General features: G+C 46.8%; 1 long non-coding RNA gene across 1 annotated transcript; it reads right to left on the reverse strand.

The window, feature by feature from the left end:
- Nucleotides 1-4,886: 4,886 nt before the first annotated feature.
- LOC138258640 (uncharacterized) lies at nt 4,887-16,902 on the reverse strand. Its single transcript, XR_011198473.1, has 3 exons — nt 16,768-16,902; nt 12,094-12,291; nt 4,887-5,302 (listed from the first exon to the last, which is right to left on the reverse strand). It is a non-coding gene; the product is annotated as an uncharacterized lncRNA (long non-coding RNA).
- Nucleotides 16,903-17,332: the final 430 nt, after the last annotated feature.

Raw genomic sequence — 17,332 nt, forward strand, 5'->3', positions numbered from 1 at the left:
AACATATTGCTTTGTCTATTAGAAATAAAACCAAATATTGGAAAGCAGTGGCGGCCGGTAATTTTAGGAGGGAGGGGGGTGGGCGAGAAGCAGACTCACACTCATTCATTCACACACGCACGTCCATTCACAACACTCATCAACATTCAAACATACACACATGCACCAAACATTAATTTAAAAAATACACTCACACACTTACCTTCAGCTTGGAGGTCCCAGGAGGGTTGGGACAGCTGCCTTCCCTCACTGGCTGACTTTAGGTCAGCCAATAAGGGAAGGCAGCAGTCCCATCTTCGTCACAGAGTGGGATGGGGTCAGTGAGACTTCTGACCCCACCCCACTCTGTGACGAGGTGTCACTGATTAAACCTGAAGCGCCCAGGACGAAGTCAATGGGTAACGCTTCCCCTCCTCACCGAGCAGGAGGGCCTCGAGGCACCTTTGCTGAGCTGAGGAGGTCACGCCCATAGAAGCTGTGACCTCTTCAGCCCAGCAAAGTTCAGCTCAGGCAGCCAGGAGTCTGCGCAAATTGCGCCTGTCTCACTCCTGGCTGAGCTGAACATGAAGAGTGACAGGCTGACCTTTGCTCAGCCTGACAGACACTCTTCATGAGGGGCAAAAGGTGGGGGGGTGACCCTCTGCCCTAAAGGACGGGCCACGGCTGTTGGAAAGCATGAATCTTCCCATTGCAATTAAAATTCTGATGTTTTTATTTTTTATTTGTGAATTTTAAAAAGTATGTACAGGGAGTGCAGAATTATTAGGCAAGTTGTATTTTTGAGGATTAATTTTATTATTGAACAACAACCATGTTCTCAATGAACCCAAAAAACTCATTAATATCAAAGCTGAATATTTTTGGAAGTAGTTTTTAGTTTGTTTTTAGTTTTAGCTATGTTAGGGGGATATCTGTGTGTGCAGGTGACTATTACTGTGCATAATTATTAGGCAACTTAACAAAAAAAATATATATACCCATTTCAATTATTTATTATTACCAGTGAAACCAATATAACATCTCAACATTCACAAATATACATTTCTGACATTCAAAAACAAAACAAAAACAAATCAGTGACCAATATAGCCACCTTTCTTTGCAAGGACACTCAAAAGCCTGCCATCCATGGATTCTGTCAGTGTTTTGATCTGTTCACCATCAACATTGCGTGCAGCAGCAACCACAGCCTCCCAGACACTGTTCAGAGAGGTGTACTGTTTTCCCTCCTTGTAAATCTCACATTTGATGATGGACCACAGGTTCTCAATGGGGTTCAGATCAGGTGAACAAGGAGGCCATGTCATTAGATTTCCTTCTTTTATACCCTTTCTTGCCAGCCACGCTGTGGAGTACTTGGACGCGTGTGATGGAGCATTGTCCTGCATGAAAATCATGTTTTTTTTGAAGGATGCAGACTTCTTCCTGTACCACTGCTTGAAGAAGGTGTCTTCCAGGAACTGGCAGTAGGACTGGGAGTTGAGCTTGACTCCATCCTCAACCCGAAAAGGCCCCACAAGCTCATCTTTGATGATACCAGCCCAAACCAGTACTCCACCTCCACCTTGCTGGCGTCTGAGTCGGACTGGAGCTCTCTGCCCTTTACCAATCCAGCCACGGGCCCATCCATCTGGCCCATCAAGACTCACTCTCATTTCATCAGTCCATAAAACCTTAGAAAAATCAGTCTTGAGATATTTATTGGCCCAGTCTTGACGTTTCAGCTTGTGTGTCTTGTTCAGTGGTGGTCGTCTTTCAGCCTTTCTTACCTTGGCCATGTCTCTGAGTATTGCACACCTTGTGCTTTTGGGCACTCCAGTGATGTTGTAGCTCTGAAATATGGCCAAACTGGTGGCAAGTGGCATCGTGGCAGCTGCACGCTTGACTTTTCTCAGTTCATGGGCAGTTATTTTGCGCCTTGGTTTTTCCACACGCTTCTTGCGACCCTGTTGACTATTTTGAATGAAACGCTTGATTGTTCGATGATCACGCTTCAGAAGCTTTGCAATTTTAAGAGTGCTGCATCCCTCTGCAAGATATCTCACTATTTTTGACTTTTCGGAGCCTGTCAAGACCTTCTTTTGACCCATTTTGCCAAAGGAAAGGAAGTTGCCTAATAATTATGCACACCTGATATAGGGTGTTGATGTCATTAGACCACACCCCTTCTCATTACAGAGATCCACATCACCTAATATGCTTAATTGGTAGTAGGCTTTCGAGCCTATACAGCTTGGAGTAAGACAACATGCATAAAGAGGATGATGTGGTTAAAATACTCATTTGCCTAATAATTCTGCACTCCCTGTAGTTTGTGTATTTGTTTGATGTATACTTGTGTTGTTTTGAGGTACAAACTGTGCAACATGTTTAGGCAGAGATCAGTGGTTTCCAGTAGTGATTCATTGGGGGTCCACAGAATTAAAAAGATTAAGAACCACTGATCTACAGTTGACTATTCATCACCATTTCCAGTGGTGTCACCACTCTGACAGTCTACCATGTAATGTATGACAAACTATCTCTGAAGTGCCAGAAAAAACTCCCAGAACATCAGCAACATTTTGACTGTGGATCCTGGGAATGTACCCTCACTTTGAAAGTACCTTTCCAGGATGCATATTTGATTTAGGGTGTGGGCCACCAGCACTACAGTATCAAGTCACAGGAGTGACCAGGTGACATGAAGGATGGTTCATGGTGGGTGCAGTGCTTAATATGAGCCAGTAGGACCCAACTGCAGTCGTTTTGGGGGATCTGCCCTTATTTTCCTCATCAGACATTGACCGTGAGCAAAAGAGGTAAAACCACATAAAGTGGAAAAAAGTAGGAAGAGAAAGATAGAAAAGTGGTACAAAGGGAGAAAGCAGGAACCTGCATGAGTTAGATAAAGAGGCAGGGAGTGCCTGATAGAGGATGGAAAAGGGCTTGAGATCAAGAGGCAGGAGGTCAACACAACATAACCTTAGTGTTTGGTTTAAAGCAGCAGCCAAGGGTTTCTGAGCAGAGTTTTGGGTACCTGCACTCATTCCATTACAAGTTAGGCACTTTGAGGGGGGGGGGGCTGAGTTGCAGGGGGCAAAAAAAGAAGGTATGGAGGTGGGTAATGGTGGGATAGACAAAAGGAAGGACTCACAAAAGAGGCATCAGTTATCATGGGCCAGGTTTTTCATTCATGGCAGCTCCCACCATGTAGGAAATAGTCATTGCTGGTAAAGAAACAACTATAAACGACTTACAACTCAAAATGTGTCAGACAGACTGCCACAGCTGCAGCAGAGGTACATCCTCTGCCACAGTGACTGCTCAAAGTTCTGCCCATTGGAACCCAAATAAGGGTTCACCTAAGGGTGACCAAATATCCCAGGTTAGTCTGAACAGAACCAGTTTCTCAAGACTGTCCAGTGTCCCTGTACTTTTCATAAAGTAGACATGTTCCAGTGCACATTAATTAAAACTCACACATTTCACCATATCTCTCATTAAACCATGGAGAGTAGTTCAACCATTTTAAAATAACCCGCTGTGCTGTTTCACCTCATTTAGCCAAGGTAACTGGCTTTGAGGAGGGTTGAATCAAGATCAAATGACTACATCATTTAAGACCAGGCTCACCAGTCTGCTTACGTCGTGATGGCTCTCATTATATTGAGACTGCTGGATTTGGGCGGCAGCACCACCAGGTTGTGGGGAACTAAGTCCAAAGCCACATAGGCGGTCATTCGTTCCCGCCGAAAGACCGCTCTGCGGTCAAAAGACCGCGGCGGCCATTCCGGCTTTCCCGCTGGGCCGGCGGGCGACCGGCAGAAGACCGCCGGCCGGCCCAGCGGGACAGCCCCTTCAACAATGAAGCCGGCTCAGAATGGAGCCGGCAGAGTTGAAGGGGTGCGACGGGTGCAGTGGCACCCGTCGTGATTTTCACTGTCTGCACAGCAGACAGTGAAAATCTTTGTGGGGCCCTGTTAGGGGGCCCCTGCACTGCCCATGCCAGTGGCATGGGCAGTGCAGGGGCCCCCAGGGGCCCCACGGCACCCGTTCCCGCCATCCTGGTTCTGGCGGTGGACACCACCAGAAACAGGCTGGCGGGAAGGGGGTCGGAATCCCCATGGCGGTGCTGCAAGCAGCGCCGCCATGGCGGGTTCCCTGGGCCAGCGGGAAACCGGCGGGAAACCGCCGGCTCCCCTTTTCCGACCGCGGCTTTACCGCCGCGGTCAGAATCGCCCAGGAAGCACCGCCAGCCTGTTGGCGGTGTTTCCGCCGCACTCCGCCATGGCGGTCATGGACCGCCAAGGTCAGAATGACCCCCATAGTGTTAGAACTGTTGGTCTTATCCTCCCGACCAGCAAGCAGTACTTCATTAATACCGGGAAGTGGCGGTGATTTGTGGCAGCCGTGCGCATGACATTCTGATTTGTCAGGGAAATCGTGGTGTAACAGATATCATCGTTTAATTCTCAGTCACATTCATCTCACACATGCAAAGATAAACAGTAGCAGGAATTGGTTCTATGTATTTTTTTTACTCAGCTGCGTTCTGGATACAAAAGCATGTACTCCAATGATTAGGACGATAAAACATAATATTAGTAATGCAGTGACAAGGAAAGTGAAACATAAGAAAAATTTCCCCATAGTGTCAGAATACAATGGGTTACAATTCCTACCTACGCCCCTAAGGTACTACTAGAGCACAGCGATGTCAGCCTTAATCTGCCCTTCAGGATCCCTAGGAAGACACCATCCCCGTACCTGGATATGATAGTAGCAAAGAGGGCTGTTGGTCTGCTGAGAGCCTTTCTAATGTAGGCAGAAAAGATGTACAATGGAGATTTTCTTAGCTTCAGTGAAAGAAAGTCTTGATTTTATTAAAGACACGGAGACGAGAATTATGCTAACTTTCCTTGCTTTATTTTAAACAGCAGCCAAGATAACCACAACTCCCAGCAATCCTAGCTGGAGACTTAAAAAAAAAGTAATAAAGGCAACAACCAATCAACACACAATATAGGTATAAACGTCATGACTGAGAGCAACAAGTCCTCTTTTCTTGCGAGAGCAGTTAATAAACTCTGAATAAAGGAAAAATAATCAGTAAAATGGAAAAAGCTAATCAAAACGTAAGAAAGTTTTTCAAACAATTGATGATCTTGAATATCTGTTCATTGAAATTTGAGAACATGGCCATGTCTTTGTGTCGATCCATGAACGAGAACTTGTGAGTGGTTGAAGTCAAACCAGGCGAAGGAGAAAAAGACGGAAGGAGATCCTTCTTAAGACGTCTGGTTAGGAGTAACTGTTGTACCTGATAAAACAAAGGGAGGGTTAATGAACAGTGGAGGGATAATACTCGCCTCCATGTCTTTAATAAATTCAAGACTTTCTTTCACTGAAGCTAAGAAAATTTCAATTTTATTACAAGGCACGGAGGCTCATATTATGCTAGTTCAAAGCATAGATACTAACGAACTGGCTACATGAGACACTGGTTTTCAACAAAAAGTTCTAAAAGTTGTAACATTTGACCAATCGGCTGATTTGAGAATGTCAGCTAATCTCAATCCTGCCCAAAAGGCTTTGAATGCCATAGCACCTCTAGTAGAATATGCCCCAAACACAGAAATGTCAATACCTGCCAAATTCATAATTCAATTCTCCCAGCGTGCTTAAGTGGTGGAAGAAACTGGGTTATGCAGTGTTTTGAAAGAGATCACGAGTTGAGGTTCTGTTGACTTTCTCAAATCTTTTGTTTTGGAGATGTACTCTCTCTCAAACAGGTTCCCACACATAGATTTAGATGGTCTGGGAAATATGGATAAAATATAGACATCAAATTTGTTTTGGTTCTTCTGTGAACCTGAAAGAAAACACCTGCAGCAGTATACTGTACAGAGGAGACGTTTAGAGCCTTAACATCAGAAATGCATTTTAAAGATACTAGGCACAGAAGCATAGTCAATTTGGCAGAAAGAAATTTGAGAGACAATAGGGAATTAGCTGGTTGTTTTAGAAAAAACTGTAAAATAACATTAACATCCCAAATAGAAGTATACTTAGGTAAAGGAGGTTTAGAAAATCTTAGGCGGTCATTCTGACCCTGGCGGTAAAAACCGCCAGGGCCGTGGTCCGCGGGAGCACCACCAACAGGCTGGCGGTGCTCCTTTGGGCATTGGCCAGAAACGGAAAGTCGGCGGTGTACCGCCGGCTTTCTGCCGCCCAGGGGAATCCTCCATGGCGGCGCAGCTTGCTGCGCCGCCATGGGGATTCCGACCCCCAAACCGCCAGGAACAGGATGGCGGTATGGGGTGTCGTGGGGCCCCTGGGGGCCCCTGCAATGCCCATGCCAATTGCATGGGCACTGCAGGGGCCCCCGTAAGAGGGCCCCACTTAGAATTTCAGTGTCTGCTTAGCAGACACTGAAATTCGCGACGGGTGCTACTGCACCCGTCGCACCCCTTCCACTCCGCCGGCTCCATTCGGAGCCGGCTTCCTCGTGGAAGGGTGTTTCCCGCTGGGCTGGCGGGCGGCCTTTTGGCGGTAGCCCGCCAGCCCAGTGGGAAACCCAGAATGACCGCCTTCTGGCGCCCTGCCGCCCGCCAAGCTTAGAATCACCCCCTTAGTCCCTTCAAAAGACAGCATATCAGAGGATGCTCTCCAACCGGTTTATCGTTGATTCTGGTATGTTTGGCAGAAATTTCTGACCTATACATATTAACTGTTCTATACGCTCTACCTTGAGAGGCTAAAGAAGCCAAAAAATTAACGATCAAAATTACAACCGCTAAAAAGGGATCAGCACCCCTGTCCATACACCAATGTTTCCATACTCCCCAGGCTGACTTGTAAGCCTTGGTTGTTCCAGGTGCCCAAGCCTGTCGAATGAAGCTTGCAGCTTCCTGCTAAATTCCTGGGGTTCTCCAGGAAGACCCGAAATCATCCATGCAACTAGCCATAGCGATTGGTCGAGGATTAGGTTGTGAGGCACACCCGAGGGTTCAGAAGAAGGGAAGGAAATTGAGTAAGTAGGACTGTTGACAACTCTAGGGCTGACGGGAACCAAGGTTGACCCTGCCAAAATGGGGTGATTAACAAGACCTTTGTAGCTTGGCGTCTGACTTGAGCTAAAACTCTGGATATCATGATAAAAGAAGTAAAGGCATAATTTGTCTGGTTGGACCAATCCTGTAGAAATGCATTGGTAGCTAAGGCTTGCTGATCTGGTCTCCAATTGTAAAAGAGAGGGAGTTGGGTGTTCAAGCGAGAGGCAAAAAGATCAATAGAGAAGGGACCGAATTTGGAAGAAAGATTGTTGAATACTGAAGGATTAAGATGCCTCTCTCCATCACATTCCACTTCCCTTCATAGAAACACTGATTGAAGGTTATTAAGTCACACTGTTTTTAGGGTCGAGCCTGCAAGTGCATGTGCTAGGGCATGCATCTCGTTTGTGAGACTCTCTTGTGTACAGCCTGTTGGTTATCTTTTGTTGGCTTGCTTGGCACTCTGCTTTACAGACTCGTAATTTGTCACTATAGGCCTGGCATCATTTTCGTTCCTCTGTGTGGAGCAGGGACCAAGCACTGATTGATTCAACTTAATCAGTGCATGGCCGCTGCTCCCGATGTGACTGAGGTACTATTTTGTTCTTTCTAACTACTAGTGCCCTGCACACAGAAGGTGCGTGACTGTGTCAAAAACATGCATAGCAGGACAAACAAAATTGCAAAGTTTTCTTTTTTGTAGCTAACTTTCTTTTATTTTGCCACATCATCTTTTCTCACTTTGCCCTTATGTTTTATTTTGTTTTTGCTTGTGGGAGCTGTTCCCAAAACATAACGATTATCTTGCTCTAAATATCGCAAAGCAATGTTGTTTCTTTATTCTGTGTAATTACTGAAATGATGCTTTATCAGATAATTGTGCAGTACACCCCTATCCATCCCACCCCAATCTGCCCAACTATAATCCACCCCCCTTTACTCCAATCCACCCCACTCCAACCCAATCCAATCCACTCCAACCCACCCCACTCCAATCTTCCTAACCCACCCTAATGTAATCTGCTGCACTCCAGTTCGCCCACTTAAATCCAAAACAATGTACACCACTCCAAAACAATCTGCCCCAATTCAATCCAAAACAATCTGCCCCACTCCAATCCAAAACAATATGCTTCACTCCAATCCAAAACAATATGCTCCACTCCCATCTACCCCACTCCAATCTGCCCAACTCCAATCCAAAACAATCTGTCCCACTCCAATCTGCCCCACTCCAATCCAAAACAATAGGCCCCAACCCACCCCACTCCATCCCATTTCACCCCACTCCCATCCAATCCACCACACACCAAACCCTACCCAATCCACTCCACTCCATTCCACCCCAAGCCTATGCACCCTACTCCATTCCACCCCACTTCAATCCAAAACAATCTGACCCACGTCGACCCACCCCAATGTAATCTGCCCCACTCCAGTTCACCCCACTAAAATCCAAAACAACGTACACCACTCCAAAACAATCTGCCCCACTTCAACCCAAAACTATCTTCCCCACTCCAATCCAAAACAATATGCTCCACTCCCATCTACTCCACTCCAATCTGCCCCACTCCAATCCAAAACAATCTGCTCCGCTCCAATCCAAAACAGTCTGCCCCACTCCAATCTGCCCAATCCAAAACAATCTGCCCCACTGCAGTCTGCTGAACTCCAATCCAAAACAATCTGTCCCACTCCAATCCAAAACAATAGGCCCCACTCCAATCCACCTCACCCCCATCTAATCCACCCCACTCCATCCCATTTCATCCCACTCCTGTCCACCCCACTCCCATCCAATCCACCCCACACCAACCCAATCCAGTCCACTCCAATCCACCCCATGCCAATCCACCCTACTCCATTCCACCCCACTTCAATCCAAAACACTCTGCCCCACTCCAAACCACTCTGCATCAATCTGCCTAACTCCAACCCATTTCAATCTACCTAACTTCAATCTGCCCCACCCTAATCCAAAACAATCTGCCCCATTCCAACCTGCCCCACTCCAACCTGTCCCACTCCAATCCAAAACAATCTGCCCCACTTCAGTTTGCCCCACTCCAATCCAATCCGCCCGGCTCCATCCCAATTCACCCCACTCCAATTCACCACAATCCACCCCACAACAATCCTGTTCACTCCACACCAATCCACCCCACATCAATACAATCCACCCCAATCCAGCCAAAACCAATCTACCTCTCTCAAAGTCCAATACACCTCACCCCAATCCAATCCACTCCACTCCAGTCAAATCCACCTCACTCCAGTCCAATCCACCCCACTTTAATCCAACCCACTGCAATTCAACTCACCTCACTCCAATCTGTCTCACCCGACACCAATCCAACTCACCCTACTCCAGTACAGCCCACACCACTCCAATCCAATCCAACCAATCCACCCACTCCAGTCAATTCCACTGCTACCCAATCCACCTCACTCCAATCCAATACACTCACACCACACCACACCAATCCTTCCCACTCCAATACAATCCACATTAATCCACCACACCCGGTCCAATCCAGTCCACATTATTCCATCCTACTCAAGTCCAGTCTGACCATCTCCAAACCACCTTAAACTACCTCCAATCAAGTCCACCCCTCTCCAAAAAATCCACCCGACCTATAACCAATCAAATCCACTGCATTCCAATCCAATCCAATCCACCCCTCCAATCCAATCCACCCACTCCAATCCACTCCAATCCAGTCCAACCCATTCCAATTCACCCCAGTCCACTCCAGTCTAATACATCCCAATCTACTCCACTCTAATCCACCCCACTCCACTCCACTCCAATTTACCCCACTCCACCCCAGTCCAGTCCACCTCACTCCATCCAATCTACCCCAATCCTCCACACCCAATCCACCCCACTTATTCCAATCCACACCAACCCAACCCAATCCAATTCACCCCACTCCAGTCCACCCCACTCTAATCCAATTCACGCCACTTCAATCCAATCCAATCCACTGACTCCAATCTAATCCACCCCCTTCAGTCCACCCCACCCAATCCACCCCAACCCATTTCAATCCACTCCACCCCACTCCAATCCACTCCAGTCCAATTCACCCCACCACATCCTTGCTCAGTCAACCACACTCCAATTCTATTCATCCATTCTAAAACACCCCAATCCACCCCATTCTAATCCAATCCACCCCATTCTAATCCAATCCACCCCATGCCCATCCAATCCACCCCACTGCAATCCACCCCACCGCACCTATCCCAATTTCAGCCCATCCCACTCCAATCCAATGCATCCACCTCACCTCAGTGCAATCCACCCCACCTCTATCCAACCCATCACACCCCACTCCAATCCACCCCACCCCACTGCAGTCCAATCCATCCCACTACAGCCCACCACACCCCAATCCAATCCACTCCACTCCATTTCAGTCCAATTTACTCCAGTCCAATCCACCCCACTCCACCCCACCCCACCACACGTACTCCAATCCCCCACACTGTACTCCAATTCACCCCACTCTATCCCAATCCAATCCACCCTATCCCAGTTCAGTCCACCCCACTCCAATCCAATCCATCCAGCCCACCCACTCCAGTCCTATCCACCCAACTCCAATCCACCCACTCCAGTCTAGTCCACCCAAATCCAATCCAGTGAATCTAGTACACCCTACCTGACTCCAATCCAATTCACCCCACTCCAGTCCAATCTACCCTACTCCACCAAACTTCAATTAAATCCACCCCCCACCCTACTCCAATCCAAGCCACCCCATCCCAGACTTATCCCTCCTATCGAAACCACCCACCACAATCCAATCTAAACCACCCCATTTAAATACACCCAGTCCATTCCACCTCACCCCATTAAATCAGCCCCACTCCAATCCAATCCACCCCACACCAATCCACCCTACTCTACACACTCCAATCCACCCCACTCTCCTCCAGTCCAATCCACTCCACTACGCTGATCCGCTCCAACCCACTCCACCCTATTTCTCCACTCACTCTACAACACTCTCTGCCACTGACCCACTGAACTCTACTCCCCTTTACTTAACTATTGATACTCTACTCCCCCTACTCCACTCTACAACACACCAACAAATCCACTCTATGACATTATGGCGGTCATTCTGACCGCGGCGGTCGGCGGTCGCCGCCCGCCAAGCGGTTCCCGCCGAAAGACCGCGGCGGTCATTCCGGCTTTCCCGCTGGGCTGGCGGGCGACCGCCAGAAGACCGCCGGCCGGCCCAGCGGGACAGCCCCTTCAACGATGAAGCCGGCTCGGAATGGAGCCGGCGGAGTTGAAGGGGTGCGACGGGTGCAGTGGCACCCGTCGCGATTTTCACTGTCTGCTAAGCAGACAGTGAATACCTTTGTGGGGCCCTGTTAGGCACCCGTTCCCGCCATCCTGGTTCCGGCGGTGGCCACCGCCAGAAACAGGCTGGCGGTAAGGGGGTCGGAATCCCCATGGCGGTGCTGCAAGCAGCGCCGCCATGGCGGGTTCCCTGGGCCAGCGGGAAACCGGCGGGAAACCGCCAGCTCCCCTTTTCCGACCGCGGCTTTACCGCCGCGGTCAGAATCGCCCAGGAAGCACCGCCAGCCTGTTGGCGGTGCTTCCGCCGCACTCCGCCATGGCGGTCATGGACTGCCAAGGTCAGAATGACCCCCTATATTCTCTAACTCCACTCTGATGCTTCATGCCACTAACTTTTAGTCATGCTGGACAGTAGCCAGACTGGTGTACAACATGGCTAAACACATTGCCAAAGCAAGTAGCTCTTGTATAGATGAGACCTATTGGCTTTGCCAACGATTGTTTGCATTTGCTTCCTGTTACTTTTAGCCTTATTTTTCTGTTATAAATATACTATTATGTCTCATGAGTCGCCAAATATAGAGAAAACTAGACTCAACGAGCTGCTCATTTGTGACATGAAACAATTTGAAATCTCGGTTCTCTTCCATTTGCTAGTGAGACTTTGTACTAGCTTGAACAAAGAGCGCATCATTTAAAACACAGTTTTTTTCTTATTTATATTTTTCTTACAGTTTAGCGGATGTGGCTGTGTAATCTTTATTCTGTGCCGATTGGTGCTTTCTTTGTAGTCTGTGGAGGTCCATGATGGAGGTCCATGATGGAGGTCCATTTCTATGTTGACAGCCGCCCCCATTTTTGCTTCTGAGAATGTGGATATCCTAGTTCCACAGGCTGCACTCTCGGCCTTGTCAGTGGGAATGGGTGCAACTGCGAATGACAGTGAGAGTCAAGAAGTTTGACTGACATATATTTTTCAAATAGAACTTGCTCTTTTTTCTCCACAGAACTGCCTCTTAAACCTAAGACTTTTTAACCAGACCATTTAAAACTGGTCTATAACTTGTTTTTTTGCCAGTTTCAACATTAGATTCTTGGGGTGAGGGTGAAAAAAACAAAACCCTCCGGAAGATGGTCATACCTGCTCAATACACGCCTCATTTGATTCAATATGGGGAAGGTATTAAAAGATTTCCAATGACTGCTTGCAGCTTACAATTTATCCCTCAGGTATTGGACACACCGACAATTCTCCACCTGTGGGCTACTTTCAGATTGTGTAGGGTACCAGTCCTGAGAAGTAACACGTTCCCACTTCTGTGGTGCAATGGTGTTCGGTTGCTGATATCACTTTAGAGATTTTCCTTAAAATACTATGAATTATTTTTCTCACCAGTGAAGAAAGATCAAACAAAAGATTATTTCAAGAAAACGTGCAAGTAGAAACAAGTAACCACCACTAAGTTAAAAGTAAAATGCTCAAACTACCTTTCAAGCGAAGGTGGGCTCCATGAGGGAGTGGCCTTAGTCAGCACTCAGTTTAACTATGGCTATTTGTTGAATATGGGCAATCCTAAAAATTCCAAAATGTTGCAACCAGAGTAATCACCGACACCCCTAAATTTAGTGAAGCCAAACGAGTAATCAGGGAACTTCATGGAAAGTATCTCCTTGAAAGTTCTCAGTTTGGTGCACAATCTCTTTTTTGTTTAACAAAAATAGCCTACCCCCTCAGTTTCTCACACAACAGACAAAGCAGCAATGCTTCACTTAATCTCTGTGCTCATCTACATCTTTCTGTAAACAAAATCTATTGGTTTTCAGACAATTAACATAAAACAAACAAATATTGTTAGGGCCATTCAGAAATATTAGCAGAGATATTATACCTTCCTAACCAACAACATTTCACTACACATGACATGGCTAATGTGAGCAGAGCCAGTGAGCAACAACTCTCTGGATCATTAGGCCCTGCTTATTTGGGCTCAACAGTTCCTAGGGGCTTCCAACCAAATGGTAAGATGCACCGGCCCTATTTGTTTTTAATTCGACGGGACAATCTGTGGTGGTGTAGACTGGCGTCCCCATAGACACACGCCAATCCATGTTGGGGTGCAAGGGCCCCACCTTCGGCATTCCTCTTCTACTGCATCGTTGTGTCAACTCAGATTTCAAGAGGCTTAGGAACAGCAGGGAGGTTTTTCAATGTTGGTTTCAGCACACTGGAAGCACGTGCTTGTTTACTTTTGATCCATTCCTGGACCCACCATCGCAAGGAAGTAGCTGTCTGCCACCCCTGGACAGTAACTGATGTGACTGCAGTGCCTCATTGATTCTCTTTCTCAGCTCCATGAAATCCACCTAGGTACATAAGCACTTTACAGCAATCATTTAATGTAACATAACAACTACCCTTCAAGAAGGATGACAAGGAGATGTCTAATCCTCCTTCAAGGCGCTTTTCAGTTCCTAGTGCTAGCTGCCTCACGTCTATGGAAACCTAATTGGAGTGACAACAATAAACCCATGGTGGGACATTCTACTTGGATCCACTCACCACCGGACATGGTTTGCTAGTGTAGTGGAGCAAGGAGCAGGAAGCCGTGGCCAGGAGAGGCAGAGTTAAACATGCTTCGGTTGTGCAGTGAAGGTATACTGAGTTCAGTGACGACTGCTGATCAGATGTGGAGGAGATCAGAGAAATAAAGAATCTTAGATGTTCACAATTCTCAGTATAGCCTTTATTCCTTCTGGTGCCTTGGAGATGTGACATTTTACCTCTGAGCCCTCACAGTGCAGCTGTCAAACAGATCTATTGCTTACAATAAACATCGAGTGTGGTTTGGGTCTGCCCCTTTCTGCTATTGGCTTTCTTTGATAAGCCCCTTTCATCAACTGCCTTGAGAATGGCTTGAGGCTTTGGTACTCACATCTTGGCATAGCCCATTTGAGTAATTATATCTTACCTAATCCTATTGGTATTGGCTGTTTGGGAGCATCAACCGCTCCACTCGATGCTTGCACTGAACCAGGACCACCCTTAGCGCTGGTGGTGCCCTGTACGACAATGTTGATTGGCACCCCCCCCTAATGACCACCTCTGCCACAGATTGCCTCATTACCACCCTTTAACAGTGCCCTCAAAACTTCGATCTCTCTCCAGGCAGAACATTAATCACCAGCTATATTGACATTTTTATTGTTGCCTGAAAATTGCTGGAGGCAAGGAACACAGCAGCAGGCACTTTTAAAATCATAATATACTTGCAAACACTGCACCCCCACCCAAAGTTATCACCTGGTGCGGTGGCACCGGTCGCACCCCCCTAGAGCCGGCCATGCACTAAACCGTGTGAGGGGCTACTTTATAACTATTGCCCTTTTTACCCATTCCTTTTGGATCCCTTTCATGTATCTCGATCTAATGTTGTGTTAGCACCTTAAACCCAGACCTACTGGTTTTGCCAGTGTTTTTTTAGCAGCCAAAATATGTGAAACTCTCTACTTTATTTTGTTGCAAACTTTGCAGTTTCTTAATTTTCAAAATGCAAAATGTTTCTTCTGCACGTGGCACTTTAGTTAGTTTCATTTTCATGCAAATAGAAACCAGCCAAGCCAAACGTGACTTGCTACTTGCTTATTATTAGTATCATAATTCTAGGCTGCAAAATATTTGCAGAATTCGGCCTAGTCAGGTTTACATTTTGGTGCGTTTTTCTTTGTGCAATGACTTTGTGGACGAGAATAACAATAACTTCTGCAGAAGCATTTTAATGAGAAATGCGGCACTGTGCAATAAAAAGACCCAACATCACTCCACCACACTTTCCTAATCGCCACTGCTACTCCTAATCGTTACTGAAAAGCTATAAGAGCGAAACAATATAGAGAAATGATGTTTAGTGCCATTGAACCAGGTTTTGGTACGTGTGCATGGTGTGTATTTATTGTCAATTCTACAATTGCTCAGAAGATTTTCTGTGTCTTCAGGACTGATGCACGACAACATTGCCCAAAGCCATCTTTCTATGTGACTCTTCCTTCCTTTTCTCTCTAACCATTTCTTGGGAGTCATTGATGCCACATTTTCCACTTCAGCAGGATCAGCACAAGTAAATCACTTTGGTGCCTGTTCGAGTCGTCCCACGCCATAGCTTCTTCGATCTATGGGGCATTTTTACAAGTAAGTGGCGCATCAGCATTGATGTGCCACTTTTCTTGCACCACCCTAATGGCTACATGGGTGACCGTAGTTACAATACAGTGTACCGTGGTGCAAAATCACACAATGGCGTCAAAATGTTTGTCGCTATTGTGGCACTTTGCTGCACTAGTGCCAAAAATGTTGACGCTAGTCCGGCAAAGCACAGGGAGACCCCATAGGAGATTATGAGCTACGCCAAAAATGGAGCAAGTAAATCTAGTAAATTTCACTGCGCCCCCCATCGCATACATTATGCCTGGCACAGGCATAATGTGGCGCAAGGATTTACAAAGTGGCGCAATGCATGCATTGCGCCACTTTGTAAATATGGCCAAGGGAAATTACCTCCTTAATGCCACATCAGCATAAAAAGAATGACACTAGTGTGGAACAAGGGGCTTGTAAATATGCCTCTATGTCTGATTCTGATACCAGAGAAAGATTATTATAAAACCTCCATGTCTAAACCTAAACCATCTCTTAGTAGTAATACATATTGTATCTACCATTTATGCCATTGGCTGCCTACACTGCCTATTATGGTCTATGGCACCAGCTGGCGCTATGGATTGCTTGCTGTGTGTCCTTGCCTATAACCACTTTTATCTGGAGTAGTAACCCACACCCAAGGAATGGAGTTTTGGAGAATGAATGTGGTTTGCCCTGAGAGTATCTGAGCACCACAACATTTATTATTTTTTGGCTTTCTCAAACACTTTCCCACTGTGGAAATGGTCTGATATTAAACCCATCAAAGTGGGAGAACCCCGTCTTGGGTAGAACGGGGAATGAAATGTCCCCAAACTTCATGAGTGCGCAGTGGAAGTGGGAGGTGTTTTTCCACAGGAAAAATTGTTTTCCCCGTGGGGAAAAAAGGGAAAGAAATGTAAATGAATTTGCACAGCTGAGTGCATTCCCCTGGTGCAGAGTAGTACTGGACAGGCAATGGTGCCTGTGGAAATACTAACAGTAAGCTGGCGTTTTCAGACGTGCACCTTGCACACGGTGACCGGTGTAGCAGCTTTCCTGACACACTACAGGGAATGTTTAATGTTGCCACTATCCCAAGCTTGTAGATCTCAAAATTTGTGAATTACCAAACTCCCATTTAGGATTGTGTGGACCCGCAAATATGTTGGATTGGTATGTTAGTGCAGTGGCGCAACGAAACTTGAGAAGGTCCCCTGCAAAGTACTCACTCAGGAGCCCTGAGGCCACGGTAATCTGCTGGAGGTGTCCCCCTGGAGCTTCAGGGTTGCACCGTACTTTGTGAGCGCTCGAGCTTGAGGCTACACCATAGAGTAAAAACAATAGAGTTGTCTCGACTGGAGCCGTTGGTGGGTCTAAAACGTCTCGTCGTGATTTCAGGAAAAATCTTGCAGAGTCTAGGGTGACATCTGGTGGCTAAATGGAGGAAATGACCCCAAGTTAAAATCAATTGCCTCTGTGATTCGGAGCGTATCACCCACCCATTCGTTCCTGGAAGCGCTCCTACTGTACGGACGTCTACAAAATGATGTGTGACTCAGACCGTACTGCATCGCGACGCTGGAGTCCCTTGTTCATCATTCTGTATGCCTCTAAAATCCCTGTATTCCTCTTTTGCTACATTCTTCTGTTTATTAGCTTGCTGGTTAACGTTTGGATAATCGAGAGCTTTTGTATAGCTTCTCCTCCAACCCACCTCTAGATTTAAAAGCGGATGCCCTTTCTTATACCTTCTGGCGTCTGCTACCCCTTTTTTTGGCACGTTTGGCCTTATGA

The sequence above is a fragment of the Pleurodeles waltl genome, chromosome 9, assembly GCF_031143425.1.
Source record: "Pleurodeles waltl isolate 20211129_DDA chromosome 9, aPleWal1.hap1.20221129, whole genome shotgun sequence".
Classification (NCBI taxonomy): domain Eukaryota; kingdom Metazoa; phylum Chordata; class Amphibia; order Caudata; family Salamandridae; genus Pleurodeles; species Pleurodeles waltl.